Source organism: Callithrix jacchus, chromosome 8 (assembly GCF_049354715.1).
Source record: "Callithrix jacchus isolate 240 chromosome 8, calJac240_pri, whole genome shotgun sequence".
NCBI lineage: Eukaryota > Metazoa > Chordata > Mammalia > Primates > Cebidae > Callithrix > Callithrix jacchus.
In genome coordinates this window covers 11,868,135-11,890,528 of record NC_133509.1, presented here as the reverse complement: position 1 = coordinate 11,890,528, position 22,394 = coordinate 11,868,135, and the positions used below count along the sequence as shown (strand labels likewise).

Below are 22,394 nucleotides of genomic sequence, written 5' to 3'. Positions count from 1 at the left end.
CTTGTTTTGAAGGCTGTTTCCAGCCAGAACAAGTGCCCACACTCTGCTCTCCCAACCCCATGCCCCTGCCATAGCCAGAAGGCTGAGGACAGACAGGGTCTTTGCTCCCCTAGACAGAGCTGGCCATGACTGAAGAACCCTCAGACTCAGGCAGAGCCCTTTGTCATTTTTTGTCACTGTGCTGACCACCTTGGGAGGTGATTATGCTCCTTAAACCTTCTGGGAACACTTAAGGCCCCCAGCACTGCAAAAAAAATTAAATCAACTGAGATGAGACATGTTTTTCCAATTGGTTATAAACCATCCATGTTGGAGTCTTTGCAAAACTGGCTGGTTGCTTTCCCATTACCCAAGATTCCTCATTCTTTCTTTCTGCATAAATAATTTCACAAGGTTTTCAAGTAAATTTGGCACTAAAGGCCCATGACCATGGAATAAACAGGACACTCACAGCAAAATGCTAAAGCCAAACTCCTCTTCCATGTGCCATGCTATGATAAAGGAGATGAAAAGTAACTTCCACTTACCAAACTTTCCTACCTCAGGCTTAAGACACACATCAACAGGTGCAATGACGTTTGTGTTGAGATATACATTTCACTATATACGTGCATCTTTAAAAAGACTTTTCCCAGCTGGGTGCGGTGGCTCACGCCTGTAATTCCAACACTTTGAGAGGCCGAGGCAGGCAAAGCACAAAGTCAAGAGATCAATACCATCCTGGCCGACATGGTGAAACCCCATCTCTACTAAAAAATACAAAAATTAGCTGGGCGTGGTGGCGCGTGCCTGTAGTCCCAGCTACTCAGGAAGCTGAGGCAGGAGAGTCACTTGAACCCGGAAGGAGAAGTTGCAGTGAACCGGGATTGTGTCATTGCACTCCAGCCTGGCAACACAGCAAGACTCCATCTCAAAAAAAATTTTAAAAAGATTTTTCCCACTAACATTTATTTCTCATGCAAAGTCGGGGCCTGCTGCCAAACTGGGGAGACCAAGATCCCGGAGCCAATGTGCTGACTCTCCTTAAAGGGCCGTGACACCAGCCAGAGAGGCAGAGAATGTGGTAAAGGCATGGAAAACACTGTCTCACACTTAAGAAGACAGAAGAGGTCTCGCAATGGGCAGGGCAGCCCTGGGAGCGGGTGACTCATAATAGCAGAAATAAACATTACAGCAAGTGCATTCACACATGGGAGGAATTTAACAAGGCTGTTCGTTTTTTGCGATGGAGTCTTGCTTTATCACCCAGGCTGAAGGGCAGTGGTGCGATATTGGCTCACTGTGTGATATAGCTGGCCTAGAATTAGAACCAGTACAATGCCATTTTAAAATGGGAAAACTGTTTCCATTCTCCTCACATGGCTTCTGTGAACTACTAAGATTACCTTGCAAAATGCAAAGAGAGGACAAGCTGCAGACTTTCTCTTATCTGTAACTGCCAGAATTGCTGGCTTTTGTTTACCAAAGTAAGCACCCCCAGATAATTCCATCCTGGTGCCAAGTAACCTAAAATTATGTGGACCCCACACCTGTCCAAATAATGTATAAACTAATGTTTACCTTGACCTCTGTGAACCACTTAGGTGGCAATCGGAATGACAAAAGTCCCCCGGCCCTTGGAATATCTGGAGCCCCCTCACCCTCCTCTCAGCCTAGGAGGTGGTTGACAGCTTTCATTCCCATCTCCGTTCCTCGCCCCCACTCCCAAGGTGGTTTTGTGGGTATAAAAAAGTCTTGTCACTCTTCTTTCTCTGCCATGGGTTGGAGAGACGTGAGTCCTCCGTGGTCGCCGGCAATAAACCCTGCAATTTGGCATCCTTTTGTTCTGGTGTTGACTTTCTGTGCTGAGTTCAATGCAACATTTTGGAGGTTCCACCGAGATCTTATTTTTCATCACCAGACAAAAGCCATTTCAGAGTCTCACCTGGGTGGCCGCTCCCACCTCGGAAGCCTCTAGGGGAGGCGTCCCCTGAGCTGTCTCAGGGCCCCGGAGGGCCACTGCGGAGGAGCGCCCACCCGGTCGACATTCACCCAAAATTCTTCAGGGTCCTAAAAGCCTCCGGAGGTAGGTTGGTTTGGAATCTGGGAACCGGTTCAAGGGAAAGGGCCTGTGTCGGGGGACTGACGAGTCACTGCAACTCTGACCTGGCAAGCCTCACCGAAACGTCGCTTGAGGCTTCTGGTGGCTGTCATAGTGGGTGGCAGCCTTCTGGTAGCTGGTATAGTGGGTATATCAGCGTCAGGTGGCTAGCATAGTGGGTGCCAGCCTTCTGGTGGCTGTCATAGTGGGTGGCAGCCTTCTGGTAGCTGGCATAGTGGGTGCCAGCATTAGATTGTTTTCCATAGCCTCTGTGTGAGTGAGAGTGTGTGTGAGTATCTCTGTAGTCCCATGGCTGAAAGCCACGGGGCTTGAGTGGGCCTCCACCCGCGGTTCCATGGGAGCATCATAAGGCATAACGGTGATTCACCTCAGAGCTGTCCTACTCGGACTTTCATCCTGAGGTGACCAGGCCCGGGGATTATATGGGTACACCTCTAGTCAATTCCTGAAATACCCCTCCAGGGGTGTGGCTGGGCAGGCAACTGAGTGGTCTCCTCTGGGAGGCTCCCACCCTTTGTTTGTCACTCTTGTATGTGGTCCTGTCCCGTCTGTAAGTTTGCCAGTATTATTAGACTTCTGCTAGCAGACATACATTGGATGCAGGGAACTTTCATTGATTATATCCCTGCAGAGATTACTCTATTCTCCTTCTTTCTCATCTTTTTCTTCTATCACTGAGGCCTCATTCTTTCGTTCTCCGCCATGTGGCAGATAGTCTTAACTTCAGTTGTTTTTATTTTCTTCCTTGTTATGATCATTGTGGTCTGTAAATTCTCCCAGCCACCTCCACCGGGAAAAGAGTATTTTTGCCCGTGCTGGGTCTGAGCCTATGTCAGGAAGGCGGTTGTGCCCCCAGCACCTCAGAAGCAGTTTCTTTGGGGTTGTAGGAAACAAAGTCCTAGGTCAGGGTCTACAAGAGCTCTTTGTCTGGTTGGGATGGAAAACTGGTAACTGCCTATTCTGCCAGAAAAGTGTCCAATGTTATTATAAGCAGTGCCCAGTAGTGTATCACAGGGAGGCCTTACTAAAACCTGCTTTAGAGAGGGCAAAATTTGAATTAGAGGCTTTCCAAAGTTGGCTATTCCACAGAAAAAGAAAGACACGGTAGTAAGCAAGAGTCCTGAAAGAAAGGAAGAGAGAGGAGACAGAGACAAAGAAAAGAAAGCAAGAGAGAGGAAATAGGAAAAGAGAGAGAAAACAGAGAAGAGAATGGAGAAAAAAGGGAAAAAAAGGAGGGGGGGAGACAAGAATTTAATGCTTTTCAGGGTCCCTGTGTAAAAGTGACAAAAAGCTGCAGGGGCGAAGAACTCACAGCCGGCCCAGCAGCTTGGAGCTCAGTTTAAACTGACACCAAAAGCATTTTTTTCTCTTCTCTGCCGGCTTCCCGCCCCACCCGGCTTTCAGGCAGGCCACACTGTCTCAGAGTGTAGCATTCGCCTCTAAAAACTGGCTTTAAGAACAGCTTTCTAACTCTTTGTAGTGCAAATTATTTGTTAGCAAAGGTGGGGTGAGGGAGCCCCAAGCTGCAAGATTGTTAGTTCAAGTCCTCAATAAGGCCAGTCTTAAACTAGTAAAATCTCTCAGGGAAAAATTTAAAACTGAAAGAAAACGACCAAATGGGCTCGTCACAATCCTGACCGTACACCCACCTCCGATGCATCACGGAAAACTTTAAATTAGGGTTCTCTGGCCAGTATGGTATTAAACTAAACCCACAGAGGCTTTGCACCCTTTGTGAGTTAGAGTGGCCAGTCTTGGGGGTAGGCTGGCCAGATACAGGGACATATGACCCCAAGATAACTCAGGCTGTCTGGAACATAGTGTCAGGGTCCCCAGGCCACCCTGATCAATTTTCATACATCGATCAATGGCTGAGGCTGAGCCAGCACCCCGCTCCTTGGCTTAAAAATGTATAGTGTGTGCTGGACTTCAGGTTATGCTAGCAGGCCAAAAAAAAAAAAAAAAAAAAAAAGGGCCCCTCAGCACCGGCTCTTCTTCCAGGCCCTGCTGAGGACCAAGAGTTGCCTTTACCATATTTTTGGCCCTCGGGGGCGGGGTCCCAACACCCCTTCCTGGATAGTACTAATGACCAGCCCTTGTCTCCTCTCCACACTCGAAGCAGGCCCTACATTCACCGGCAGTCCTTCTTCTCCGAGAGGCTCCCCAAAAAGAAGGAAACAATTGGGGTCGCCCATTCTTTGTTCACTTCTTGTCAGGTGACTTATATAACTGGAAGGTGATAGAAATTAAGGAGAAGGCCAAAACACCAAGTGCTGGCACGAGCTTTATTAAAAGCAAGGACAAATCTGCTGGGCAGCACCTAAAATTGACACGCAGCACCTGTGGCATGGCAAAAGAAAGTTTTATGGCCTGCAAGCCGGCAGATACCTCCAGTATGAGGGGCTGTGCAAGAGGGGAGGAGCTGGGGAAGTGCTGAGTTTAATAGTTCTGGGAGGGCTGGGGAACTACCAAAATGGCAAGAGGGGGAGGGTTAGAAAACTACTGAGATAGAAACTTCCCCGGGAAGGGGTCGTGCCGGGAGGCTGGAGGATCTTGAAGCAGTAGCAAAGTTTTACAGTAGAGTAAGTTCTGTCAGAAAGCTCAACATCCCCCGTTCTCTGAGAAGCCCCAGGCTTTGACAGGGCTCTTAAAATCTGTGCTGCAAACTTATCATTCATTTAGAATAACTGCCAACAATTATTACTGAGTTTGTTCACCACAGAGGAGAGGAGTAGAATTAGACAAGAAGCCCATAAAGCAATACATAGGATGGGGGGAAGATCAGAAAATGCCAGGACCAAATTAAAATAGTATTTTTCATCTACCCGACCCCACATGGGGGCCCAACACCTTGAGGGGTCACCAGGGTCTGAACACTTTTCACCGGTAATTGTTAGAGGGGGTTAAGAGAGCGGCTCCATGGTAGGGACTGTAAAAATCAGCGAGCCATAAATCTGGCTTTTGTTTCCCTGTCTCCCCCAGACATCAAAAGAAAGTTGCAAAAATTAGAGGGGTTTCAGGAAATAAATTTAGCTCAGTTGTTAGAAATTGCCCAAAAAGTTTTTAACAATAGGAACACCTTAGAGGCCAAGCAAGATAAGGGAGTTACTAACGCAGTGATAACAGCACTCCAGGAAACCCGAGTTACCTCCCGGGAACCAGAAATCCAGCAGAGAAGCTGCTGCACAGTTCTAAGAATTCCCCCACTTTGTTTGATGAGACGCTGAGCCAAGACCTTGCTGATTTCCGAGCTGAGTTATAACTTACTCTTAGCCACAAAAACCCAGGAGGACTGTAAAGAGTCCACCCAGTCATTACTAAGGACCCTACAGACTTTAGAGTACTGGGTCTCAGCTAAAAAGGCCCAACTCTGCCAGCCGAGAGTTACTTACCTGGGTTATATTATAGAGAAGGGCAACCAGGCATTGGCACCCAGCTGAATCCAAGCAGTGCTGCAAATACCCACCCCCACCATGAAACGCCAAGTTAAAGAATTCCTTGGGGCACTAGGGTACTGCAGGCTATGAATTTTGGGATTTTCTAAGATAGCCAAGCCCCTGTATGCCTGCACTGGAGGAAATCAGCCCTTAACATGGACAGAGGTAGAGCAACAGGCTTTTGACAAGCTCAAGACTGCCCTGATGGCGGCCCCAGCCTTAGCCCTGCCAGACAGCTCTAGACCTTTCCAGTTGTTTGTGCATGAAAAACAGAAAGTTGCTAAGGGGGTGCTCACCCAAACTCTGGGATCCTAATCCCAGCCAGTCACCTATCTTTCAAAAGGACTTGATCCCATAGCCTCTGGGCGGCCAGCTTGTCTAAGAGTGGTGGCAACCACAGCCCTATTAATCAAAGAGGCAGACAAGCTGACTTTGAGGCAGGAGTTAAACTTAGTGGCTCCCCACGTGGTAGAGTCACTACTCCGTGGAGCCCCAGAAAATGGATGTCAAATGCCGCCACATTGCTTCCTGACAGTGGGCCAGAGGAGCCAATTCATGACTGCCAATAAACAATAGATGTCCTCCACACTGCGCGCCCAAACCTGCCTCGTACCCCAACATACTCGCCTGAGGAAGAAAACTTTGCTAAAGAACAGGGGGGACGGCAAGATTCCACAGGGTGGTGGATTCTACTAGACATAAGGATTGTGCTCCCAGAGGCTCTAGAGAAGACTCTAGTTAAGAACACACCAGGCCATTTACTTAGGACAAACAAAACTCACTGAGTTGTTAAGGGCCAGATACTACACTCCACATTTACATAAAATTGTTAGGAAGACTATTATTCATTGCAATGTAAGCGACAGGGTAAATTTAGGAGACAGTAAAACTAGTCAAGCAGGAATAAGGCTTAGGGGTACCAGCCCAGGGGAACACTGGGAAGTAGATTTTACTGAAATAAAGCCCCCAGCTTGAGTCTGTAAATGCCTCCTTATGTTTACAAACTCTTTTTCTGGATGGGTCGAGGCTTTTCCTACTAGGTCAGAAACCGCACTGGTAGTAACAAAGAGACTGTTATGGGACCTGGTTCCTCGGTTTAGCTTGCGCTGACACTGGGATCAGATAATGGCCCTGCTTTTATGGCACAGGTTTCACAGGACCTAGCCAAGGCCCTGGGCATATCCTGGAAGCTACACTCTGCCTATCGCCCCCAGAGTTCTGGGCAGGCTGAAAGGATGAACCGGACCATAAAGGAAACTTTAACAAAATTCATTCTAGAAACCGGTGAAAACTGGGTCAGCCTGCTTCCTTTTGTTCTCCTCCGTACCCGATGTACTCCCTATAAGAAAGGCTTTACTCCTTTTGTAATTGTTTGGGAGGCCCCCTCCCTTACTCCCCAAACTCGCGGACACCATACATGCTGAAGTCCATAACCATACACTCCTTAAGTCCTTGCAGGCACTCCAGTCTGTCCAGTCCCAGGTGCATTCACTCATCAGGGAAGTTCGATCTACTCCAGGGGACCTCACTGACCAGCCGCTACACCTCTTCCAGCCCTTCCAGCGGCGGGGGGATGAAGTCCTGATAAAGAGATTTACTGCCTCCGGCCTGACTCTTCGCTGGAAGGGACCCTACACCGTGATTCTGGTCACTCCCATGGCAGTCAAGGTGGACAGACTGACTGCCTGGATTCACCATTCACACGTCAAGACTGCACCCCCGGATGCAAGATAAGAAATAGTTTCATCCTCAACGGACCCCCTAAAGCTAAGACTTTCACGCCGATCACAGTTGTCATCCTAATCTCTTTGATTCCTGTAACCACCCCCCTTAATGCCCACTTATTGTCAATAGGTCATCACGGTAGGCTCAACGGGACAATTTGTTAGTACTGTACTTGGGGCTGGAACCACCCTTGTCAACTAAACCCTAGAGTATATTCCCAGAGATCCCATAACCTTCTCCCTAGACCTCTGCACTCTCTTAAATGAGAGCCTAGATGCAAATACTATAGGACAAATGAAGACAAAAAGATGGGGCTGGGAAATGCGGTGAGGGCGAAGGAGATGGGGTGTGGGAACGTAGTGGCCAAAAAACGGCTTCAGACAATGAGGCTATATCTATGCCCAAGGTCCACACCAGATAGAAGGTGAAATTCTCATAACACCCAATACAGACAGATGTTAGAAACAGGCCCCCATAATTATACCCCTATTAGTGGGACTTGGAATAGCAGGGTCCACCGCTATAGGAATATCTGCCTTAGTCACTGGGGACCAAAATTTCCAAACTCTTTCACATCAAATAGATGCAGAAATTGCCCATCTAGAAAATTCCCTCACCAAATTAGCTAAATAAGTAGACTCCTTAGCTAAAAGGGTATTGCAAAATAAAAAGGGGTTAGACGTGTTGTTCTTGAGGGAAGGAGGGCCATATGTGGCTCTCTGTAAGCAATGTTGCTTCTATGCAAGTAATTCTGGAATTATCTGAGACAGTCTTGCTATGGTTAGAAAAAACTTAGAAATGAAACACCTCAGCGAGGCCTCAGGAAATTAGTACCAAAAACTGTTCTCTTGGTCTCCCTAGCTGACATCCCTGCTCACTGGGTTAGCAGGATCCTTGATGTTAGTGGTCCTAAGATTAACATTTACACCATGCCTTTTAAACATGCTCTGCAAATTTATCCAGGAAAGAATAGATTCGGTAAAATTAATAGTTCTAAAATCCAACTATGGGCCTCTGTGTCAAAAAGAGGACACCTATTAAAGATTTAATTTATGTTATAAGAACAGGGGGGAATGTGATATAGCTGGCCTAGAATTAGAACCAGTACAATGCCATTTTAAAATGGGAAAACTGTTTCCATTCTCCTCACATGGCTCCTGTAAACTACTAAGATTACCTTGCAAAATGCAAAGAGAGGACAAGCTGCATACTTTCTCTTATCCGTAACTGCCAGAATTGCTGGCCTTTGTTTACCAAAGTAAGCACCCCCAGATAATTCCATCCTGGCGCCAAGTAACCTAAAATTATGTGGACCCCACACCTGTCCAAATAATGTATAAACTAATGTTTATCTTGACCTCTGTAAACCACTTAGGTGGCAATCGGAATGACAAAAGTCCCCTGGCCCTTGAAATATCTGGAGCCCCCTCACCCTCCTCTCAGCCCAGGAGGTGATTGACAGCTTTCATTCCCATCTCCATTCCTCACCCCCACTCCCAAGGTGGTTTTGTGGGTATAAAAAAGTCTTGTCACTCTTCTTTCTCTGCCACGGGTTGGAGAGACACGAGTCCTCCGTGGTCGCCGGCAATAAACCCTGCAATTTGGCATACTTTTGTTCTGGTGTTGACTTTCTGTGCTGAGTTCAATGCAACAACTGCAACCTCTACCTTTTAGGTTCAAGCGATTATCCTTGTTCAGCCTAAGTAGCTGGGATTACAGGCATCCGCCACCATGCCCAGCTAATTTTTTGTATTTTTCGTAGAGACAGGATTTCTCCATGTTGGTCAGGCTGGTCTTGAACTCCCAACCTCAGGTGATCCACCCGCCTCGGCCTCCCAAAGTGCTGGAATTACAGGCTTGAGCTACTGCACCCGGCCAATACATTTGTTTTTATTAAGCTCCTAAGTTTGTGGCAATTCATTATACAGCATTACCAGCTCTGACCAGAGGTCTCAAGCACCAACCCCTGCTGTCATACCTGTGGAAAATGCCAAGTCCTCATGTGCCTCTCCAGGCCCCCAAGAGACCTCCTATAGTCCCATCAGGCTCCTAAAGTCCCCTTAGGGCACAGCCACTACTCTCTGCAGAAGCCACCTGAGGGCAGTGAGAAGAGGAGTGGCTTTGGAATTTGAAGCTTCTAAGTCCTGGCCCCCCAAGGCCTCAGGTATCTTACTGAGGTGTGCTGTTAACGTGATATATTACTTGAAGTTAACCCCGGCTGGCTGGCTGGGGCAGTCTGTCAGGTTTTGCCACTGTAAAGTTCCTCTCTTATCCCCCTTTCCATTCTGGAAGGAAGTCACTGTGCACAGCCCACACTGATGGAGGAGGCATCCTCAACTTTTATTTATTGAGTTTGGCAACTCTGCCTGTCACACCAGCACATTTCAAGTACTCCATAAATCCATGAGGCTGCTGACAATCACATTAGACAGCGCAGCTCTATTCTAGAACGTCAAGGAAAAGCAAGTACCCACACCTCAGTTACTCAGGTACCACTGTTTTCTGTAAGAGGGCTTACTTTTTTTTTGAGGTGGAATCTCACTCTGACACCCAGGCTGGGGTGCAATGGAGGGATCTCAGCTCACTGCAACCTGTCTTCTGGGTTCAAGCAACTCTTCTGCCTCAGCCTCCCAAGTAGCTGGGATTATAGGCACATACCACCACTCCTGGCTAGTTTTTATATTTTTAGTAGAGACAGGGTTTCACCATGTTGGCCAGGCTGGTCTCACCTGACCTCAGGTTATCCGCCTGCTTTGGCCTCCCAAAGTGCTGAGATTACAGTTGTGAGCCACTGCACCCAGTCACAGGGCTTTTTAAAAAGGGAACTTGATATCACTACCTTGCATGGCCCAGTATCAAGGATGGCCCTGGACATCCAGGAGGTAGAGCAGCTTTTCCTCCACATGGGCTTTTCCAGCCTTCCTTTCTTCTCCTCCTCAGAAGCCTGGGGCAGGTGGGGACCCCTTGGTCCTGGTTCCCTGGGCTCCAGGGTCCCCACTCGAGGGAACCTTCACCAGTTTGCAACCAGCGTCACGGGCAGCTCTGACCCCTCCTGTGCCCCAGGTGTCTCTGGGCCAGAAAGCTATAGATCCGTGCCTGCCAAACCTGATTGATGACAAGACTCACCAGAGAGCTTTCTAAAAGCTTAGGCTTTCTTGAGCCTGAAGCATTGATCCTAATTGAAGATATGTGTAGGGACCAGGAAAAAAACAGCCCAGGTGGAGCTGATAATTAGCTACACGCTGGAGTCCTACAAGAAGGACAATGAGGCTTAGCTGTGCTCTGGGAAAATTTTCACCTGCAAGTAATGCACAGCTGTCCGATGGAAGACCCCAGGGCAGGCCCTGAATCTGACTCTTTTTTTTTTTTCTTGAGAGACAGCCTCACTCTGTGGCCTAAGCTGGAGTGCAGGGTCATGATCTTAGCTCACAGCAACCTCCACCTCCTAGGTTCAAATGATTCTCCTGCTTCAGCCTCCTGAGTAGCTGAGACCACAGGCGTGTACCACCAGCCTGCCTAATTTTTGTATTTTTAGTAGAGACAGGATTTTTCCACATTGGACAGGCTGGTCATGAACTCCTGGCTTCAGATCTGCCTTCTTTGGCCACCCAAAGTGCTGGGATGACAGGTGTGAGCCACCGCACCTGGCTTGACTCCCTTTCTAAAATGAGCAGTACCTGCGGAAGGAAAGTGTCCAGCTTGGCCTTCCCCCAAGCTCACAAAACATGGAATTAGGTGCTGACAGACCCTTTGGAGAAACTCCTTTCCCTGTCCTGTGTGACCAGGAGGAAAGGAGGCTTAGTGGTCTGGAATTTCTGGGTGTATAGCCTTTGTTTATTCCTTATCTTTCTTGCCCATGTCATATATCAGGTCCCTTGCATCAGGGACAAAACTAGATTGTACCCCACTGGGTGGTCGCTCACTACACTTTAGGGCCAGGTAACTGGTTTAGTGAGTTCCAGGTTCACAGAGAAAGAGGAACTGCTCAGGATGGGTCATCCCCAAAGCCTTCCCCATGCCAGATTGAGGTGACTCAGGTGATGAGATTTAGAGCAGATTTTTGACTCCTGAGTTGATGTTATAATGGGATGAGGCCTTGGGGCAGGGTGGATATATTTTCTGTTTGGGCTGAACACACATCTTCAGGGTCTAGAGAGCTGACTAGGTAGGCAGACTGTCACTCCCCACACAATGGTGCCTATGCCCTAATCCTGAGAACCTCTGAATATGTCACCTTATGTAGCCAAAGGGACTTTGCAGGTGGGATTAGCAAGGGGTTTGAGACGGGGAGATTGGCCTGGATACCCAGGTGAGCCCAATCTAACCACGCACGTTCTTAAAAAGCACAGGACTTTCTCGGGCTTAAGAAATGAGGAGGAATGGGAGGTCCGAGAAGTCATCACGCAGCACAGGGAGCAATCGTGCATCTCGTTCACCTCGTGTATCCCCAGAGCCTGGAACCCAGCAGGTGTTTGGCCACAGAAAGGCCAATAAAGTGAATTTTGTGGTTTCTTTTTGTTTTTGACTCGGAGTTTTGCTCTTGCCGCCCAAGCTGTAGTGCAATGGTGGAGTCTCGGCTCACTGCAACCTCTGCCTCCTGGGTTCAAGCGATTCTCCTGTCTCAGCCTCTTGAGTAGGACGCACCACCACACCCGGATAATTTTTTGTATTTTTAGTAGAAACGGGGTTTCGCCATGTTAGCCAGGCTGGTCTCGAACTCCTGACCTCAGCTGATCCACCCACCTCAGCCTCCCAAAGTGCTGGGATTACAGGTGTGAGCCACTAAAGTGAACTTTAAAAAAAAAAAAAACTATATATATATATATATTTAAGGACGGGGTTTAAGCCGGGCGCGGTGGCTCACGCCTGTAATCCCAGCACTTTGGGAGGCCGAGGCGGGTGGATCACGAGGTGAAGAGACTGAGACCATCCTGGTCAACATGGTGAAACCCAGTCGCTACTAAAAGTACAAAAAATTAGCTGGGCATGGTGGTGCGTGCCTGTAGTCCCAGCTACTCGGGAGGCTGAGGCAGGAGAATCAGTTGAACCAGGAGGCAGAGGTTGCGGTGAGCCGAGATCGCGCCATCGCACTCCAGCCTGGGTAACAAAAGCAAAACTCCGTCTCAAAAAAAAAAGACGGGGTTTCACCATGTTGGTCAGGCTGGTCTTGAACTACTGACCTCAGGTGATCCACACACCTTTGCCTCCAGTGTGCTTGGATTACAGGCGTTGAGCCACCGCGCCCGACTAAAGTGAACTTTTAAGTACTGGATTTCAGCTAGCAGCCATGTGGGTGAATTATTTAACCTCTCTGATCCCATGTCATCCCATTTCTATGGATATCAGAAGGGCAGTGAAGTAACCTACCCTCGGTCATCCAATGAACGAACAGTGGGGCTGGCCCCACTGCAAGCCCTTCAGAATCCATCTGGTTGCCAAATCCAGCAGCCCCCGCCCCACCTCGGCCTGGCCATAATGGGCAGAACTCCTGCGTAAACAGGAGTGAAGCTTCTCATGGCCCCATTTCGTTCCTTTGTTTCATTCTGTGCCTTTGTTTTCTGGTGACTGGTTGTCATCTCATTTCCGCAGCACAGACCAGCAGGGGGTGCCAGTGCCCACGCAGAGACCTTCAGCTCCCAGAGCTGCCCTGGGGAAGAGCTGCCATAGGGAAGGGCCTGCTCCTGACCACCCGAAACAACAGGGCACATACTGGTTCATAACCTGGCTCTGTGGCTGGACAGAGCCCCTGGCAAAGGACTTCATCTCCATGGCTGTAGTTTTCACAGCTGTGAAAGGGGACAGGGGAAACAGACCTCCCACAGTTACTGGGACATAAAATGAAGCAACTCATGAGACGGCTTCTCGCACAGCCCCTGCCACTTATTTCTTTGTTGAACTTCCATGCTTTTTGTGTTTTGTTTTTTTGAGACAGAGCCTTGCTCTATCACACAGACTGGAGTGCAGTGGTGCAGTCTCAGCTCATTGCAACCTCAGTCTCCTGGGTTCAAGCAATTCTTCTGAATTATCCTCCTGAGCAGCTGGAATTACAGGAGAACCCCACCCCCATACCCTGTCTGGCTGATTTTTGTATTTTTAGTAGAGACTCGGTTTTGCCATGTTGGCCAGGCTGGTCTTGAACTCCTGACCCCAGGTGATCTGCCTGCCTCGGCCTCCAAAAGTGCTGAGGTTACAGGTGTGAGCCACTGAGCCCAGCTGAATTCGTATTCTTTATCAACAGTCAATCTCAAAGGCCTCTCATTTCAGATTCTGCCCAAACCACATGAATCATTTTTTGGACTCAGCTGGCTATCTCCTTTTCCTCCACACTTTTACGTCTTTTCCAAGTCTTTCCTCTGTACTTAAAGAGCACTCCCCAACAGCGTAGCCATCACCCTCAGGTTCACTATAAACTATACAGGGGGCCCAATTCAAAAGGCCCTACTAAGTAGGGGGCTCCTTTCCTTTGAAAACTGCTGCAGGCCAAGTGTAAGTTCAAGACACTGTGCCTTTGCTTATATATTTCTACTGTCTTCCAGCCTAAAACCCAGCCATTCTTAACATTGACCGACTGCCCATGTATGTTACGTAAGACCCCATGCTGGGCAGGGATACTGAGATAAGACACAATCACACATCATCAGAAGCACCTCCAACAGGGACAGAGATAGCAACAGATGATTTCAACAGATGTTTCACAACATATGTGCCTGTCTACAGAGATCCACTCTCAGGAGGAAAAACCTAATTCACTTCTCAAGAACCTGTCAGGTACCATCCTTCAAAGGAAGAATGGTGTCCACTTCACAGACTGACTTTTAAGGCCAAAGTCAGACGGGAAGCAGCAGGACCAGGACCAGACCCCAGGTTTGGCTGACATCACTATCTTCCTTATCACAAGAAGGCAGAGGCCCCTTGAAGATGTCCTTTTGCACGAGCTCCCAAGTATCTAATAATGTAGGTCATTATGGCTGAAAATGCATTTTCCGCTTGTCCTTGCAGCTGTTCTCTAAGTTGGGTCTGTAGCCTGAAGTTCATCTGCCCCAGCCTGAGCCAACTGCTGGCCAAGAGATCACAGGGTTGTGACCCTTGGAATTAGAAGCCATTCTACACACACTGTCTTTTCCAGGTGCTTTTTCTCATCAACCATTAAGCCACAAACAGGCCGAGTGACAAAGCACTCAGTTCCTTCACATGGTCATTCCTTCCCCCTCCCACGTCACCTGATGCTGAAGAATTTGTCAGTCAAACGTGAGCATTTCAAGAATATGCAACAGAAATAATTAGAGAACTCAGCAATCCAAAACTGCTAAATGAGGGTTTTCTGCATTTTTTGGGGTAATGTAAAGCAGTTCCAAGAAAAGTAAAGCCACAGCCTCTGCAGCTTATTTTCAGTTCTTAGAAAAGAGCCAGTGTTGAAGGGGAACAGCTCTGCCCCAGCACACAGACTCCAGTGTCTGGCCGGGATGTTTGCTGATAAACCAGCTTGGATTTGGCACCAGAAACCAAAAACTTCTCTCATGTTTTCAGTTGGTGATATCAAGGAGGAAACACACGCCGAAGCAGGGAAAGTGATTAACATTCAGAGAAACCACACAGCTCAGCTACCATGCTGGGGTGACACCCTTCCAGCACCAAGCCACCAGCAGTTTTGAGGTGACTGTCAGAAAAAACACAGTGGCCTCCTTTTCCTACCCCCGCGCCACATTCCTGAGATGTGTTATCGCTCAGGCCACCATGTCAGCCCAACCAGCATTTTTCAATGGACATTATTTACCAGAAGTTGGGGGAGGACAAATGAGGCAGGATATTATACAGGTGGTTTTTGGCAGCTTGGGTCTACTTTCTAGCAGGGTGGTACCTGGCAGCTTTCTGGGAACTGAATTAGGTTTCCCCTCCTGAGAGTGGGTTTCTGCAGGTTTTGCCACAGTAGGGCAGACTTCGGGTTAAGATCTCAGGAGTCTACTACACTGGATTGTTTCCAGCTCAGGGACTACAACTGGGTGCCCTATAATAATTTAGTGAATAAGGTTTGCTTTTTTTTTGGAGACAGAATCTGGCTTCATCGTCCAGGCGGGGTTACGGTCTCAAGAACTCAGCTCACTGAAACCTCCGCCTCCTGAGTTCAAGAAATTCTCATACCTCCGCCTCCAGAATAGCTGGGATTACAGATGTGTGCCACCATGCCTGGCAAACTTTTTTCTATTTTTAGTAGAGACAAGGGTCTCACTAAGTTGCCCAGGCTGGTCTCAAACTCCTGGCCTCCAGTGATCAGTCCATCTAGACCTCCCAAAGTGCTGGGATTACAGACATGAGCTACTACACCCAGCTGTTGTGACTAAATTTTAACCTAAGAATTCTGTAACAGAGATCTCGTTGTCTGCACCAAAATTTAATTTCAATGTAATCAAAAGAAACTGAGTGACCCAGCCACGGAGAGTGCCTAAGGAGAAATGATGAAATGGGATGCAGTGTCCTGGAAAGGACCCTGGGACAGGAAAGGACATTAGGAATAACCCCAAGAAATCTAAATGAAGTATAGACTTGGGTTAATAAAAGCATCTCAATATTAGTTCATTAATTTTAACAAATGCACCAAACTAATGTAAGATGTTAATAATAGGGGAAGCTGGGTACAGGTACATGGGAACTCTTCACACTATTTCTACAATTTCTCTCTCTCTCTCTCTGTCTCTCTCTCTCTCTCTGTCTCTCTCTCTGTGTGTGTGTGTGTGTGTAGGCAAGCAAGAATATACTGATCCTCCCAGCAATAATGACTTGGTGCCTACCAAGTGTCACATACCATGTAAAAGTGATCTACACATATCTTCATTTATTCCTCACACTAGTGCTATGAGCTGGAAACAATCTGCATTTTGCAGATAAAGAAACTGAAGACCAGAGACACTAGGTACCTTGCTCATAGTCACATGGCAAGGTTAGTGGCAGATAAAGGGCTCAAATTCAGGTTGACAGGACAGCTCAGCAATATTGCCTCAAAAATCTCAAACTGTGAACATAAAACAGTTCAAAAAAAGCTTCATGTGGGCAATGAAAACAAGGCACTCTTTCCAATCTGCTCCACTTTAAAAAGAAGAGTTTAAAAGCAGAGCACAAGCCAGGCATAGTGGTTTATACCTGTAATTCCAGCACTTTGGGAGGCCAAGGCAGTCAGATCATGAGATCAAGAGATTGAGACCATCCTGGCCAATATGGTGAAACCCCGTCTCTACTAAATATAGTTTTTAAAAGAACTAGCTGGCTGTGGTGGTGTGTGCTTGTAGTCCCAGCTATTCGGGAGGTTGAGGCAAGAGAATCGCTTGAACCCGGGAGGTGGAGGTTGCAGTGAGCCAAGATCATGCCACTGCACTCCAACCTGGCAACAGAGTGAGACTTTGTCTCAAAAAAACAAACAAAAAGCACAGCACACCCAAGACACTGACAACACTCAGTGCTGGAGAGGATGTCCTTAAGTCCACAAATGTCACCCGACATTCTGTGCAATGAAGAAATTTTCTTGGATGGGGGTAGGGTGGGCCCCCATGTGTAATTCCAGCACTTTGGGAGGTGAACGCTGGTAAATTACCTGAGTTCAGGAGTCTGAGGCCAGCCTGGTCATCATGGCAAAACCCCATTTCTATCAAAAATACAAACCTTAGCCTGGTGTGGTGGCACACTCCTGTAATCCCAGCTACTTGAGAGGCTGAGCCAGAGAATGTCTTGGACCTGGGAGGGGAAAGTTGAAGTGAGCTGAGATTTTGCCACTGCACTCCAGCCTAGGAGACACAGTGAGACTCCCTCTCAAAAAGAAAAATAAATAAATAAACATAAAGAAGGGGAGCCAGGTGCAGGGACTCACACCTGTAATCTCAGTACTTTGGGAGGCCTAAGTGGGTGGATCACCTGAGGTCAGGAGTTTGAGACCAGCCTCGACAACATGAAGAAACCTAGTTTCTGCTAAAAATACAAATATATACATATATATATGTATTTTAGCCATGCAGTGCCACTGCCACCCCATTCATCACCAATTTTTGTTGATGCCTCTTCCATATTTGTTTTTGTAGATGGAGGCTCGCTCTGTGGAGACTCCCAGGCTGGTGTGCAGTGGTGTGATCTTGACTCACTATAAACTCCATGTCCTGGGTTTAAGCAATTCTTCTGCCTCAAACTCCCAAGTAGCTGGGACTACAGGCATGTACCACCATGACTGGCTAATTTTTGTATTTTTAGTAGGGATGGGGTTTCACCATGTTGGCCAGAATGATCTCGAACTCCTGACCTTTAGTGATTCACCTGCCTTGGGCTCCCAAAGTGCTAGGATTACAGGTATGAGCCACTATGCCTGGCTTTTTTTTTTTTTTTTTTTTTTTGATGGGGTCTCCCTATGTTTCCCAGGTAGGCCCTCAAGCAATCCTCCCACCTCAGCCTCCTGAGTTTGCTGAGATTACAGGTGAGTGTCATTTTGTCTGGCACTAGAACCATGATTTTATCACTGCAGACCCCTCTCATTCCCTTTCATAGGAAGTCACTGAACACCAGAGAAGCTTGAGCCAAGAACTAGGGAAAACAATATTTGAACGCATTTCTGCTGGGTGCCAAATTTCTCTGTGCCTCCTTCTGTGAAAATTGGAGGTGGCAAGATGCAGTGGCTCATACATATAATTCCAGCATTTGGGAGGTTTAGGCGGGTGGATTGCCTGAGGCCATTGCACTCCAGCCTGGACAATAAGAGTGAAACTCTGTTTTGGGAAAAAAAAAAAAAAGAAGGAGAGAAAGGGAGAGAGAAAAGAAAGAAAGAAGAAAGAAAAAGAAAAAAAAGAAACAGCGAAAGAAAGAGGAAAGAAAGGAAAGAAAAGAAAGAAAGAAAGAAAAGAGAAAATCAGAGGTTTTGGTCCCTTAATCTGCCACACTCTGGAGTAATTCTGTCCCTGCTTGAATGTGATCTCCTTGAGGCAAAGTCTGTGTCTCCTTCCTCTTGCATGCCCGCCCTGGCCTGTCTGTCCCACACTAGTTGCTCAATGAAGGTTCACCCATGTGGAGTATGGGTTTGAGGAATCCCAAGACTTGGAGTTGTAGAAGATGTGAGTGAGAAGCCTTGGAGTGCTCTGCCCATTGGGAAATGAGTCTATCCCAGAGTTCAGCCAAGAAGCTGTGCTCCCTCCAACACCAGTGCTCAGAGCTCCCCTACCCAGGGTGGAACCTTCAATGGCCAAGTATGTTGGCTCAATTATTTGCCTTGAGTAGGTGGGTGCGGTGGCTCCAGCCACTGTTAGATCTGTAATCCCAGCACTTTGAGAGGCTGAGGTGTGATATAGCTAGCCTAGAGTTAGAACCTGTACAATGCCATTTTATAAAGAGACAACACTGTTTCCATTCCCCTCACAAGGACTGCTAACCTTGGTTTCTGTAAACTGCTAATTTACTTTGCAAAAAGGTAAAGCTGCATACTCTCTCTTATCTGTAACTGCCAGAATTGCTGGCCTTTGATCATCGGTAATGGCCAGAGTAAGCACCCTGAATAATTCCATTCTGGCACCAAGTAACCCCTACCCAGATGATGTGTAAGCAAATGGTTATCTTAACCTCTGTAAATCCCTCCCTAGCCCTCGGAATGTCTGGAGCCCATCACCCTCCTCTCCTCCAAGGAGGTGATTTACAGCCCTGCCCCCCACCCCCAAATGTCTGATGCCTTTCATTCCCATCTCCGCTCCTCACCCCCACTCCCAAAGTGCTTTTGTGGGTATAAAAAGGTCCTGTCACTCTTCTTTCTCTGCCACGGGTTGGAGAGACGTAAGTCCTCTGTGGTTGCTGGCAATAAACCCTGCAATTTGGCATACTTTTGTTCTGGTGTTGACTTTCTGTGCTCAGTTTGATATGACAGAGGCAGGAGAACAGTTTGAGGCCAGGAGTTCAAGACCAGCTGGGGCAATATACTGAGACCCCATCTCTGCAAAATATTTAAAAAGTAGCCAAGACGCTGAAGTGGGAGGATTACTTGAGTCCAGGAGTTTGAGGCTACAGTGAGCTGGTATTGTGCGTCAGTTCCGCGTCAGTTCCTGGGTGGGGTCCACAAAATCAGATGTGCCAGTTTATCCATCTGGGTGGTGCCTGCTGATCCATCGAGTGCAGGGTCTGCAAAATAGCTCAAGCACTGATTTTACATTTTACAATAGTGATGTTATCCCCAGGAGCAATTTGGGGAGGGTCTGAATCTTGAGCCTCCTATCTCAAAAAAACAAAAACAAAAACCCAACACCCAAATAACAACAAAAATATTTGCCTAGAAACTGAAGCCTAAGGAGGAGAATGGGGTGCCCATTTTGGCAAATGAGAAAACTGAGCTCAGGGTAGAAACAGACCAAGAAATTGACTCATGTGAAAAAGGCAAAGCTATTCATGCAGTGTTTATTCACTCCTTCATTCATTAGTAGCTTAGTTCCCAGCATGGACTGACTATGCCCTCAGACCCAGCCCTGTGCAGGAGGAACAGCAGGGAATCAGGCCCAGATCCTGCCTCATGGACCTCACGGTGGGCTGGAGGGACAGGCATGAAAGCACTGAGGGACATGAGGATGTGCCTGGGGCAGTGGCACTGGGGTGTAGGCACCCAGAGTGGGTCCCCATGGCCTGAGCCTGGGTAAACCCTACCACCCTTAAAAGCAGGACCTGGGGTCAGGACTTTTAAACAGGGGGGTTCTTTGGGGAAGTGGATCCAGGGAGCCGACTGAGGGACTGGGAGGGTAAAGGAGGAGAGAGAAAAGCAAGAACGGGGTGTGCCACAGAGATGGCCGCACTAAGGGCAACCAAGGCCTAACCCAAAGGGATTGTAACTGCCCAATGGGTTCACCTTGCCTGCTGCCTAGACAGAGCCGTCTTATCAGGACATGGGCCTTGCAATGGGGGAGTAATTCATGCAGAGCCGGTTATGCGGGAGACTGGAGTTTGTTTGTTTTAAGTTGTACTTTGTTACCCAGACTGGAGTGCGGTAGCATAATCTCTGCTCAATACAACCTCTGCCTCCCAGGTTCAAGAGATTCTCCTGCCTCAGGAGGAGATTCTCCCGAGTAGCTGGGATTACAGGTGGGCACCACCATGCCCACCTAATTTTTGTATTTTTTCTTTTTTTTTTTTTGAGATGGAGTTTTACTCTTATTGCCCAGGCTGGAGTGCAGTGGCACGATCTCCACTTACTGCAACCTCTGCCTCCTGGGTTCAAGCAATTCTCCTGCCTCAGTCTCCTGAGTAGCTAGATTACAGGCATACACCACCATGCCAGGCTAATTTTGTATTTTTAGTAGAGAGGGGGTTTCTCCATGTTGCTCAGTATAGTCTTGAACTCCTGATAGCAGGTGATCCACCCTCCTCGGCCTCCCTATGTGCTGGGATTATAGGTGTGAGCCACTGTGCCAGCCTGGAGTTTGATTATTACTCAAGTCAGTCTTCTAGAGCAAAAGATTCAGGGATTAGAGTTTTTAAGGATGGTTTGGTGAGTGGAGGGGGCCAGCGAGTCGGCAGTGCTGATTGTTGAGTCGGAGGTGAAGTCAGGGAATGGAAGGAGTCCTCTTGCTCTGCGACAGTTCCTGGGTGGGGTCCACAAAATCAGATGTGCCAGTTTATCCATCTGGGTGGTGCCTGCTGATCCACTGAGTGCAGGGTCTGCAAAATAGCTCAAGCACTGATTTTACATTTTACAATAGTGATGTTATCCCCAGGAGCAATTTGGGGAGGGTCGGAATCTTGTAGCCTCCAGCTGCATGACTCCATTAGAAACCACAGTTTCTAATCTTTTGGCTAACTTGTTAGTTCTACAAAGGCAGTCTAGTCCCCAGGCAAGAAGGCAGTTTGTTTTGGGAAAGGGTTGTTAACATCTTTGTTTCAAATTATAAACTATTAACTAAGTTCTTCCCAAAGTTAGTTGGGTCTAGGCCCAGGAATGAACAAAGACAGCTTGGAGGTTAGAAGCATGATGATGGAGTCAGTTAGGGCAAATCTCTTTCACGGTCTCAGTTCTAATTTTGCAGTGGTGATTTCAGGATTCTCAGGGACTCATCTAGAAATGTATTATAGGCCAGGTGTGGTGGCTCACACCTGTAATCCCAGAACTTTGAGAGGCTGAGCTGGGAGAATCACTTGAGGCCAGAAGTTTTAGACCAGTCTAGGCAACAGAGAGACCCTAGCTCTATATTGAAAAAACAAAAAGAAATTGTATCATAATTGTCTGCCTGAACAATGAATGGGAGAATCAGACCCAGTTTCCTGTCTCCCATTCATTGAGGGTTTCTCTTGGAGCAGGGCAGGACATGAGGGAAGCATGAATCAGGCCGAAGCCTGCCTGGACTGTTTGCCAGGGCTGTGGCTGGAATCTGATCTGAGACTGAGACCATGTGAGGCAGAAGACAGAAACTGGCCAGCCTCTTCCCAAGCCAGGTCAGAGGTGGCAGTGGGGTCAAGGAAAATTCTCCAGACTTGATGTCTCAGCTGAATCTTCTGAAGTGGATGGGGTGGGGTGTGGTGGCTCAGGCCTGTGATCCCAGCACTTTGGGAGGCAGAGACAGGTGCATCCCTTGATGTCAGGAGTTTCAGATCAGCTTGGCCAACATGGAAAACCCTGTCTTTACTAAAAATAGCAAAATTAGCTGGGCGTGGTGGTGCACACCTGTAATCCCAGCTACTTGGGAGGCTGAGGCAGAAGAATTGCTTGAAATGGGGAGGTGGAGACTGTAGTGAACCCAAGATCACACCACTGCACTGCAGCCTGGGGGATTGGGGAGGGGAGTAACTCTGTCTCATAAATAAATAAATGTAAACTAAACTAAAGTAGGCTGGGTGCTGTGGCCTCACACTTGTAATCCCAGCACTTCGGGAGGCAGAGGGAAGTGGATCATGAGGTCAGGAGTTCAAGACCAGCTTGGCCAAGGTGGTGAAACCTCATGTCTACTAAAAATACAAAAAATTAGCCAGGCATGGTGGTGGGTGCCTGTAATCTCAGCTACTTGGGAAACTGAGGGAGAGAACTGCTTGAACCTGGGAGACGGAGGTTGCAGTTAGCCAGATCACACCACTGCACTCCAGCCTGGGCAACAGAGCGAGACTCCATCTCAAAATAAAATAAAGTAGATGGAGAGGCTGGG

General features: G+C 47.8%; 2 long non-coding RNA genes across 3 annotated transcripts in view; one reads left to right on the top strand and one right to left on the bottom strand.

Moving 5' to 3' along the window:
• Window positions 1–22,394, bottom strand: part of LOC118144784 (uncharacterized) — a 137,269-nt gene that overhangs the window by 85,505 nt on the left and 29,370 nt on the right. The window lies entirely within an intron of this gene.
• On the top strand, window positions 1,754–8,872 carry LOC144577532 (uncharacterized). The gene is made up of 2 exons (XR_013521664.1): window positions 1,754–2,065; window positions 6,988–8,872. It is a non-coding gene; the product is annotated as an uncharacterized LOC144577532 (long non-coding RNA).